Source organism: Eschrichtius robustus, chromosome 9 (assembly GCF_028021215.1).
Source record: "Eschrichtius robustus isolate mEscRob2 chromosome 9, mEscRob2.pri, whole genome shotgun sequence".
Taxonomy (NCBI): domain Eukaryota; kingdom Metazoa; phylum Chordata; class Mammalia; order Artiodactyla; family Eschrichtiidae; genus Eschrichtius; species Eschrichtius robustus.
Window position 1 is genome coordinate 122,360,544 of NC_090832.1, and position 11,053 is coordinate 122,371,596.

Sequence of the window (11,053 nt, forward strand, 5' to 3'; positions counted from 1 at the left end):
CAAACTGTCCTAGCCTAGATAGAGAACATGTAAAGTACCTGACCTATACTTGCTTCCGAATAAATGTTAACTGCATTTGACTCCCTTGAATCTTAAGATTTAAAATAAACACCAGTGCTGATTTTTAATAGGTGAATAATGATCAAATCACCAATTTCTTTTTCTTTTTTTAATTTTTTTTTGGGTGGGGTGTGGGGGGATGGCGGTAAAGGACAAGACTAACAAAACCAAAGAAAAATATCTAAAATTGCATAAAAATGTAAAACTGAAGTATGTAAAAAAATTAATCAAATTAAAGCACTTGATGAAAAAACATTTGCAACATGACAGAAAAATGGTTACCACCCTTAACAATAAATACCTCATATCATGCCATAAGAAAAATATGAAGTCCAAAGATAAATGGGCAAATACATGTTAAGACCCACAGCAAGCAATACAAACCATAGGCACATAATAACATTCAACCTCAGATACCATTTTTAAACCTATCAAATTATCACAGATTTCTCAACACTCAATGCTTCCAGAATGACCGTCAAGAAAATACTGGGAAAAAAGTTGGCAAAATATATCAAAACTTTAATTATGCTTTTAACCTTTGATCTGATAATTCCATTCCCGGATACCAAGAAAATTACCCTAAAAATAGGGGGAAAGATTATGCACAAATGTTTAATGCAGTACAATTAAAAAAACGAAAAACAAAACCAAAAAAGGAAGCAACCTAATCTAACCACTGCAAAATAACTAACAAAATTAAGAAAAGTATTGAAAAAATCAATATAGCATAGTATCATGCAACTGTTAGAAATGTTTACAGAAAGTTTGTGTTAACAAGGAAGATGCTTATACTACTACAGTAAAAAGAAAAATTCAAACTGGTGTATACAATATGATCTCAACTACACACAGTCATTGAAAAATACTGAAAACACTGAGTATTCTTTTTAACTGAACTCAGGAACTGAAAAAAAACTGCAAACCAAGGTATACATAATATACCAAAATAATGTCTGAAATTGGATTACTTTTATAATTGTTCTTAATATTCACAAGAAATGAAAAGCCCATGGATGAAATTAGTGTTAAAAGTATATACTAGTAATAAATGAAAATGACACATGCACAAGGCAGCCCTACTACTATTCATGCAGCACTTTTGTAGTGGCAAAGCACTAAAACAATCAAAATGACCATCAATAGGGAACTGGCTGCATACACTGTAAACCTCCACACAATGAAGTACAGTACCACGAAGCTATTAAAGGAACGCGGATTACCTCTGTATATTCTCTGCAGTCTGAAGTGATCTCCAGAATATATTAAGAAAAGGAAGAGGGAGAAAAGCATGTCTAGTACGCTACCATTTAACGAAGAACGAGGGTTATAAATTTATATACACAACTTTTTATATTTTTAAAAAGTAGAAGAATAAATTAAATACTTAATGAAAAAACAATGGGTTCTCTAGAGCAGGGCTGTCCAACAGAACATTCAGCTAGAATGGAAATGTTCTAAAATCTGTTCAGTATGATAGCTACCCACATGTAGCTACTGAACACCTGCAATGTGGCAAGTGTGAATGAAGAACTAATTTTTAATTATGCTGAATTTTAATTCACTTAAATGTTAAAAGCCACATGCACTGGTGGTTAGCTGACTGGACAGTATAGCTGTAGAGGAAAGTGGGAAGCAGAGTTCAGGGACAGGGATACGAGTTAGACTTCTTTATCTATAACTTTTGTAGACTCAACTTTGGAAATAATAATTTTTGGAAATTAGATTTTTAAAAAGCATTTCCTATGAATCAAAAGAAAATGAAACAAATAAATGTAACTATATATACAGTTGGTGGCAAAACCACACAGATTAACCAGTTCTAATGACTTTAAAACACAATCCCTAGTGAGATATATCCTACTGACAAAAAAGGCACAAAATTTTTCTAAAAACTGCTTTCAATAATCGCATTGTTGGCATTGTTATTCTCAGGCTACTTACATGTGCACTGTGAGATAAAGCAAACAAGTAATTACATTGGTTCGGTTAGGTATTAGAATTTTCTAAAACAAATAAGTATAAGCCAATACGAGTTTTAAAATTCTGGAGCCCAAAATGTGAATTTGGAGTATCCGTATGAACTTATAATGGATTTTACATTTTTTTTTTAAAAAAAAAAAAACAGCGTTTCCTAGCTCTGTCCACTGAAAAACCCTAGAAGCAAGAAACAAACTAATAGCAACAAACATTCCCAGCACTCAAATGTAGTGTCTAAATACCATTTCCCTTAAAAGAAACTAGTAGAACTCCTTGTAAAACGTCTTATTCCACATCTAAGAGAGGAAACATACAAGATGAACCTAAGAATCTAGAAATTTGGTCATACTAGAGAGCAAGAGAGCTGTGAGGCAATCCTGATGGAGTATCAGAAGGGCTCGGGAGCGCACGCCAAGAAGCTCCGACTAGCCAACAATGGGACAATTGCATTACCAATAGGAATTATATCAGCAAAGGACTAAGACACATCAAATATGTTTAAATTCATGAGGTCATATGTTATTTAAAAAAAACTAATTAGTCACCTCTGAAAGACACTAGGCAACCAACTCATTCACCTGAAATTGATACATAAAGAGAAAAAAATCAAACAGGTATCCTGCCTATACTGTTACGAGCTGTATCTTAAAATAACAAAACAGTAGATAAGGGGAAGTATTGGGTTGGCCAGAAAGTTTGTTTCTTTACAGAACTATTCTAGCTAATAAATTAAAAAGGGAATATCAGAATGACAGAATTCGAATATTGCCACTTGGTAGCTACTAATGAAATAATGAAAGTAGACAGTGCTCACTAATGGCTGCTAACACTACAGAAAAGAAATAATCAGACACTGTGCGCCTTCCAGATAGGATACAAGGATACCTCTGAAGTAATCTGCTCCTCCTACAAGAAAAATAAAATCTGATTCTGGTCAAACTTCTAAACTGACATGACAATTTATAGAAAATACAGGGGACAGAGATACAAGGAAGCAATTACCAAAATCCACACGGTGGCAAATCCTACAGGACGAACTGGCTTCTTTAAGGCATAAATTGCAAGCAGGAAAAGAAGAGACGGCGAGAGGGTTTCTATATTTTTTTTAAAGTCTTAAGGAAAACAAACAATTGCAATCTACGAGCCTTGTTTCAATCTTGATTCAAACAAATTATATAAAAGAAAATTATAAGATAACTGAGAAAATTTAAACACTGACTGGATATTTAATGACATTAAGGAATTGCTATTGCTTTAGGTGAGATCATGATATTGTGGTTACTTTTTTTTAAAGAGTCCTTATATTTCAGAGATAGATGTTGAGATATTTATAGGTAAAATTAAATAATGTCTGGGGTTTGCTTCAAAATAATCCAGGGGGAAGGAGGTAAAAGTAGAGATTAAATAAGACTGGCCATGAGTTAATAAAACTATGTAAAAACTGTGGAGACTTGCAGCTTCACTATTCTACCTCTTCTTTCATATTGTCTCAAATTTTCCTTAACAAAAAAGATTTTTTAAAAATCAAGCAAACAAACTTAGAACTTTGTTTTACTTCCTGGTAGATTATTAGTGCCTGGCAATCTCAGTCTCTGTTACAACTAGCTATCTGATCTGAAATCAGCAACAAGTACTAATATTAAAAAATATATAAATCAGTCTGAATCTTTCACTTTGCAATCGTGACAGAAAATGTTTACACATTTAAAAAACTGTCTAGGAAAAAAGGATGATGGACTAAAGCAATTAAGTGGCTCCATCACTTATTAGCTGTGCAAACCTGGAGAAGCCACCTAACTTCTCAATTTAAGTCTAAATCTCAATTTTCTCATCTGTAAAGTGGAAACAATAATGGTAACTACCTTAAAGAATTGTTGTGACAATTAAATTGGATAATTCAATAACTATCACACAATAAGCACTTGGTAAATATCAATAATTATATATTACAATTCAAACATACAAGATGCTCAGTAAATTCTGATTAATACTCTTTGTCAAAGACTTTCAGTTTTAACAGTATAATTAAAAGTTGACTATATGATATGGATGAAGATTATTTCTGTTTATATGCACATAGCAGCAGTAGCTCCCTGTGACCTACCCCATGTTAAGTCAGGGGTCCCACCTAACTTTTTCTTGCAAAGGGTAAGAATCCACAAAAACATTACCTGCCATTCATCTCATATACACCAACACTAGCCCTCTCCCCAACCTCTGCCCCAAATATATACATATTTACAAAAAAAAAAAAAAAGGAAATATCCACTGCCCCATTATCCAAATCCTGTTTCCTGGGACAACTATTTTAATGTCTTATACTTTTTTGCTTATACTATTTTTTTTATTGAAGTATAGTTGATTTATAATATTGTGTTAGTTTCAGATGTACAGCACGGTGATTCAATTATGTGTGTGTATCTATCTATCTATCTATATATATATACATTCCTTTTCAGATTCTTTTCCCTTATAGGTTATTACAAAAATTGAGTATGGTTTCCTGTGCTATACAGTAGGTCCTTGTTGCTAATCTATTTTATATATAGTACTGTGCTTATACTATTTCTTGAATTAGCAATTTTAGACTATGAAAGATGAGGATTTAACTCACACCTCATTTTAAATGGCTGCAACATGCAACTACATGTTGGTTATGCAGAGTTTTTTTCTCCAGAATTCCTAATTGTCCTTTTTTCTTGAGAGGAAGAAAAACATCTCTCTTATCACATCGCTGATATCTATCAGTTTCTTGGCCATTCTATCTATAGCCTGAAATCCATTACTCTTCCTCTTAAAGACATTCTTCTTGGAGACCAGTAATTTCCTATTCTAACGTAAACCAATTACTTTCTACCCGCTGCACCACTGTCATTCTGGAATTACTTTTACTGTACTTCTGAGTTAATCTACCATTTCTAGTGGCCCATGTCATCGTCTTTATTAGTTTTCATTGTATTTTACTGCTCCATATCCTCAAGTAACTTCTTCAGAAACGGTTGTCTGAGGTCAAAGTTCTGAGTCTTTGCATGCCTGAGAATGTCTTTATTTTGCCTCTTACTTGATAGTTTTCATAGGTTCCACATTCTAAGTCACTCTCTCTCAGAACTTTGGAGACACAACTCCACTGTCTTCTAAACCCTCAGAGCTGCTTATGAGATGTGACAGTCATCCTTTTACTCAACATATACTTTTCTTGAGCTCTATGCAACAGTAATGAAAAAAACAACAACGAAAAATCCCTGCCCTTATGGCGTTCACACTCTAGTTATGTTCATCTGATCCTCACTCTTTATAGGTAATCTTTTTTTTTGTTTTTTTAACTCCCTAGGAACTTTTAGGATTTTCCCTCTTGCTATACTGACACGTCACAATGAAGTACGTAGGTGTGGGTCTTTTTTCACTGTGTTGCCCTTTTCTTCCCCTCTTCCTTTTAATCTGGAAACTTGTGTCTTTAAGCACGAGAAATGTTCTTAGGTTTCTTTTTTGATAATTGACTCTTCCTTTACTCTTTCTGAAGCTTCTACTGGTTAAATAACAGACTTGCTCTCTTGGTCTTTTTGGACTATTTTCAAAGACATTTAACTCAATTTACCTTCTAAATCATCCAGGATTTTTTTTTTTTTTAATTTGTGCAAACATCTTAATTTCCAAGAACTCTTTCTTGTTCTGATTTTTTGAAATAATTATTCTGTTCTTGCTTTAATGAGGCAATACATTCTCTTTTCCCTGAGAACACTAAATAGACATCTTGTTTGTTTTAAGGTCTCTTCTGATCCAGAAATTATCTTTGTTTCACGTAGTTACAGTTTTTCAGTTTCTTCATCTTAGGTTTTTTTATACACTGCTGATTTTATTTCTTTGAAGATAATTTTTGGTCACCCACTGATATTCAGGAAAGAAGAAAAAGAAAGAATGAATGGAAACCATGTGCATGTGAGCAGGGCCTCCTGACAGGCACACGTTGCTTTAGGGTGAACAGCAAAGAATCAGCCATTATGCTGGGGACTCCCTAAAAGTTAGCAATAAGGAGGGATTATCTCCAAACACAAATGTCCACCATGGCAACTCTACTTCTTCTTTAGTGTCATCTTTGTTTTTATTTCCAGAAGAAATTACTTCTGTGTTTTTTGATGGGAAAGGGAGTGAGGGGTGAAGGGCAGAGAGTATTACACTGACGGTCGCTGTGCATGAGCTTGGGTGGGAAAGGAGGCACAACTATTCCATTTATCGTTTTTTAATTATTCTTCCTCCCCATTTTCAATTTTCCTTTCTGACTTTTTAAATCCCAAGATACTCTGAGACTCTGTTGGATATATCAGAATACTTCTTTGCTGCCGTTCCCTCTTGAATATACTGGGACATAGTTCTCTCTGTTCTAATCTGTTCCATCCATCATTTCTTTCATGTTTCAGACATGTGTTGTAATCTCTCGTCTACTGAGAGTATTCTATCATTCTTACAATGTTATAGGTTTATTCTTTTTTTCTTTAATATGATTTTAATGTTGTCTCCAAGTAGAAGAAGAGACAAATACATATGGTCAGATCTACATCTTTAACAGCAAATATAAGTCATCTTTAGGCTAACTACTTATAACAATTATTCTCGACCTTTCAAGACAACTTGATATAAGCAATCACTTTTCCAAAGTTCATGAAACTACTATTCAATTCATACACTTATTCAGTCAACAAAAATTACTGATGATATAGATGCCATTTTAGACAATGAGGAAACTAAGACGAGCAAAAATACACTATGAGTTCTTCTAGGGAAGCGTCTGGCTCTTCCATCAAAGAGAGACGATTAAGAAAAAACAGTCACAATAAATTATGTATGTATCCTTTATATATTCCCTGAAAATATTACATGCTAATTACATGAGAACACTTTAAAAGTGATAAATTCAAGAACAGCCCCCCAGGACATATATGTGGAGAAAACCATAATTCAAAAAGATACAGGCACCCCAATGTTCACTGCAGCACTATTTACAACAGCCAGGACATGGAAGCAACCTAAATGTCCATCAATAGAGCAATGGATAAAGAAGATGTGGTACATATATACAATGGAATATTACTCAGCCATAAAAAGAAGGAAACAATGCCATTTGCAGCAACATGGATGGACCTAGAGATTATCATACTAAGTGAAATAAGTCAGACAAAGACAAGTATCATATGATATCACTTATATGTGGAATCTAAAAAAAAAATGATACAAATGAACTTATTTACAAAACAGAAACAGACTCATAGGCTTCGAAAATAAACTTACGGTTACCAAAGGGGAAACGCTGTGTGGGGGAAGGATAAATTAGGAGTTTGGGATTAACACATACACACTACTATATATAAAACAGATAATCAACAAGGACCTAGTGTACAGCACAGGGAACTCTACTCAATATTCTGTAATAACCTATGTGGGAAAAGAACCTGAAAAAGAATGGATATATGTATGACTGAATCACTTTGCTGTACACCTGAAACTAACACTACATTGTAAATCAACTATACTCCAATGTAAGATAAAAAATTAAATTAAAAAAAAAGAAGAATAGCCCCAGGAACGCTAGAGAATATTTTGTTACCTTTGCCAAACTTCTCATTACTTAGGATCTATGCTGAAATAAGGTAGGTATTTCTAAACTATGTATCCCATGTTATGTTACAAAGCTTCATGACAACAAACAAACATTCCTTAGAAAATAAAGCAACCCAAATATCTAAGCCTTCCTAGAAAATGGAAATTTAGACACTTGTGAAAATTTTCTTTTATAAAATTAGTCCTTAGTCCTTGTAAGAACACTGTTGCCTGGCTGTCAGTGGCTGCCAGAAAAACAGTTCAAACAAGCAAACAGGAAAACAAAAGTTAAAAAGTTAAAGAAAAAAGAAAATGCATGAAATATTAGACCAAAATATGAAAGGAAGAAATGGATAAAGATGAGGTAAGACAGTTATTAGAATAATAACTAATAAATTTTTTTATGAAGTACAAACAAAAACAAATGAACTACTATAGTTTAATAAAGTTACATAACAATTTAGCACTGGAAGGAACCCTGGGAAATCACTCCTTTCTTTGCATAGATTAAGGAAACTAAGACCCAGAAAAACAAAGTGACTTACCCAAGATCACAATTTATCTAAGGTCACAGACCTAAGTTAGTAAAACTGGAAATGGACTACACATTTTCTGACTCTTGGTTCAGGGACCTATTCAATATTTCAACACCAACCATCGATGAGAACTACCTCATCTTTAAAGCCACCTCCACGTGCATCTATTCCATAGTGTGGCGCTCCCCCTACTAAAACTGAAGCAGCATTTCTGCTCCTTTTTAGAGCTAAACTGTTCACCTGTCTTCTTTCCCACTCCTCTCCATCTCAAGGACTGTGCTCCTGCAATTCTGCCCTCTCTACAGGATCATTCCGATCAGCAAAGAGGTTCTAGTAAAGCTGTTGCTTGACTCCATGTCCTACTGCATCTACAACCCAATTTCTCCACTCCAATTTTCCAGTAAAAGTTTTCAAAGAGTAATTTATAATCTAGAATGTCATCTCTACTTCCTTTCCAACAATGTTTTTCTGAATCCACACTAGTCAGGTTTTCATCCCGACTGTTCCACTGAAATAGCTTTTATCAAAAGAGACAATGACATTCAACCTGGTGAAATCCAAGAACCAATTTTCTGTCCTCTTCATCCCTGACCCCACAGCAGCATTGGACAAGACTGACCAGTCCCTCCTGACTACAACACTCTCTTTTTTTAACTTAACTTCCATAGCCACCTGCCTTTCTGGTTTTCTCATTACCTCATTGGCTGTCTCTTCCCAGTCTTCTTTGTCGAATCTGCCTCCTCTTCCTGACCTCTAAAGGTTGGAGTACACAAGGCACCGCATAGTTGGCCCTCTTTTCTTTTATCTATACTCTCTCCTTAGGTGATCTCACCTAGACTTCATTTACCCTGCCTTTCGGATTCATATATTCATCTTCCTATTTGACAACTCCAGCTGGGTATCTAAACATCATTTCAACCTTACATGCCAGTACAAAATCATGATCTATCCCCTTTCTACTCCTACCCACTCTCTCCTATTTTTCTGGTCACATTAAATGGCATTTCCATCTACTAAATTATCCATTTCACAACTCTAAGGATCATCCCGGATTCCTTCTTACTCTCACATCCCACAACCAAATCATCTGTAAAACCAGGCTGTTTTATCTCCAAAATATATTCCAAATTTGATGATTTCTTACCATCCCCACTGCTACTGCCCTGGTCCAAGCCACCATCTTTTCTCACTTGAACTTCTACAACAGCCTCCTAACTGATATCCTGCTTTCATTTTTGTTGCCCCAGTTAGAGAAAGCTGTTGAAACTTGACACAGAGATCAGACAGCATTACTCTCCTGCTTAATACCCAATTTTTTACTAATTGATATTCGTAGTTTGTCCGAGGCCACAAAGTGAATGAGAGGGGTTTAAGCTCAGGTGGAAGTCAGTGAGAGGGGGTTAAGCTCAGGTGGAAGTCAGTGAGAGGGGATTAAGCTCAGGTGGAAGTCAATGAGGGAGTCAGGCTCAGGTGGAAGTCAGTGAGAGGAGATTAAGCTCAGGTGAACTGGACCCGCGCTCTTCACCACTGTTAAACACTGCCCCGTGGTCCTGCCGACTTAAAACACCAAGTATCTGAGCACCCACTCCGATTCACCGATGCCAAAGCGGCACTTTTTTTTTTTTTTTTTGCCAACTCTCCCCTCCTCTCATCCCATCTCTGAAGGATGTGTAAAAATTTCACAGCCTGCACCAAAGAGCCTTTCCACTCTAATCACAGTCTTAACTTCCTATTAATTCCATGGCTACCAAGAGCCTCACAGCCTCCTTCCCCTTCTTGCCCCGTCCCTCCTTTCCCATCTTCAGTGTCTACAGGCCTCTAGGGCTTTCTAATAACTCCGAACCCCTTCTCTAGATCCTCCTGCAAGGCGCTCCCTTCCTTCTCTTCCTGATCCCCCAAAGCAACCCCTCCCGAACTCGTTCTCATCCTAACTTGCCAATCCCCCAACTTTCGGTCAACCTCCCCTCCTCCCAACCCCCTCCCAGCCGCCGGGCTCCAGATTTGTTTTCCTAGGACTTTTCTTCTCCCCGAGTCCCCCAGTCCTCCTCCATCCCTAATCCTTTAACAACTCCACTCGCACGCCCCCATCTGCTCGCCGGGTCCCGCACAGCCCGGCCTCACCTCGCACCCTCAAGTCCCCCCTACCTCCACGCCCACCCCAAAGCCCACCTCCAAACCGCTCCCGCCCCTCCTCAACGCCGACGCGGCGCCCGCCTCCTTACCTTCTGTCCGCAGGGCCTCGGCGTCTGGCCGCCAAAGAGGGGGTGCCAGACTCGGCTGCGGGGTGGGAGCTCAGGGGGCCGGAGTGCGGAGAGTTTGAAGACGGGGCTAAAATAGGGGCGGGGACGTCAGCTCCCGGGTTGCAGCTGCGCGGCGACCTCGGCTCCAGGGTAACGGAGGGGGAGGCCCAGACTGCACTGCGGGACGCCCGCAGCCAATGATAGGCCCGCCCCCGACCTCCCATTGGCTTCTGTTGTTAGAGGGCTCTTTCTATTGGCTTCAGTGGAACCGGAAGGCGGAACGATTAGTACGAGAGTAAGCGGCCATTGGTTGACCGCTCTGGCTGTAGAGGCTACGGAGAGTGGCGAAGTCGTGCACGCCGAAGCTCGGAGAAGCGCGCCCGGCCCTTTAAGCTGCGCGAAGCCAGTGGCGGCAGTAGAGGGTCTGGGGCCCTGGGTGGTGGGAGGTGAAGGGTGAGGGCGGAGAGGAAAGGGTTTACCTGAAGTGAATTGTAGAAATGAGCGACTGCGTAATTGAAAACATTGAAAATTGTCTCGAATCGTTTTTGGAAATCGCTTGGTTTTAAATTAGAAATTAGAAACAAATAACTAGTCGCTTCTCTGTCTCAGCACTGAAATTGCTGATTTTCAGGAGGATGTGGAGGC

At 37.7% G+C, this 11,053-nt stretch overlaps 1 protein-coding gene across 1 annotated transcript in view; it reads right to left on the reverse strand.

Moving 5' to 3' along the window:
• Positions 1-10,548, reverse strand: part of LCA5 (lebercilin LCA5) — a 61,543-nt gene extending 50,995 nt beyond the window's left edge. The window contains exon 1 of the mRNA XM_068551658.1: positions 10,391-10,548. The gene's annotated coding sequence lies outside the window, so the exon portion shown is untranslated. The remainder of the gene's footprint in view (positions 1-10,390) is intronic.
• Positions 10,549-11,053: the final 505 nt, after the last annotated feature.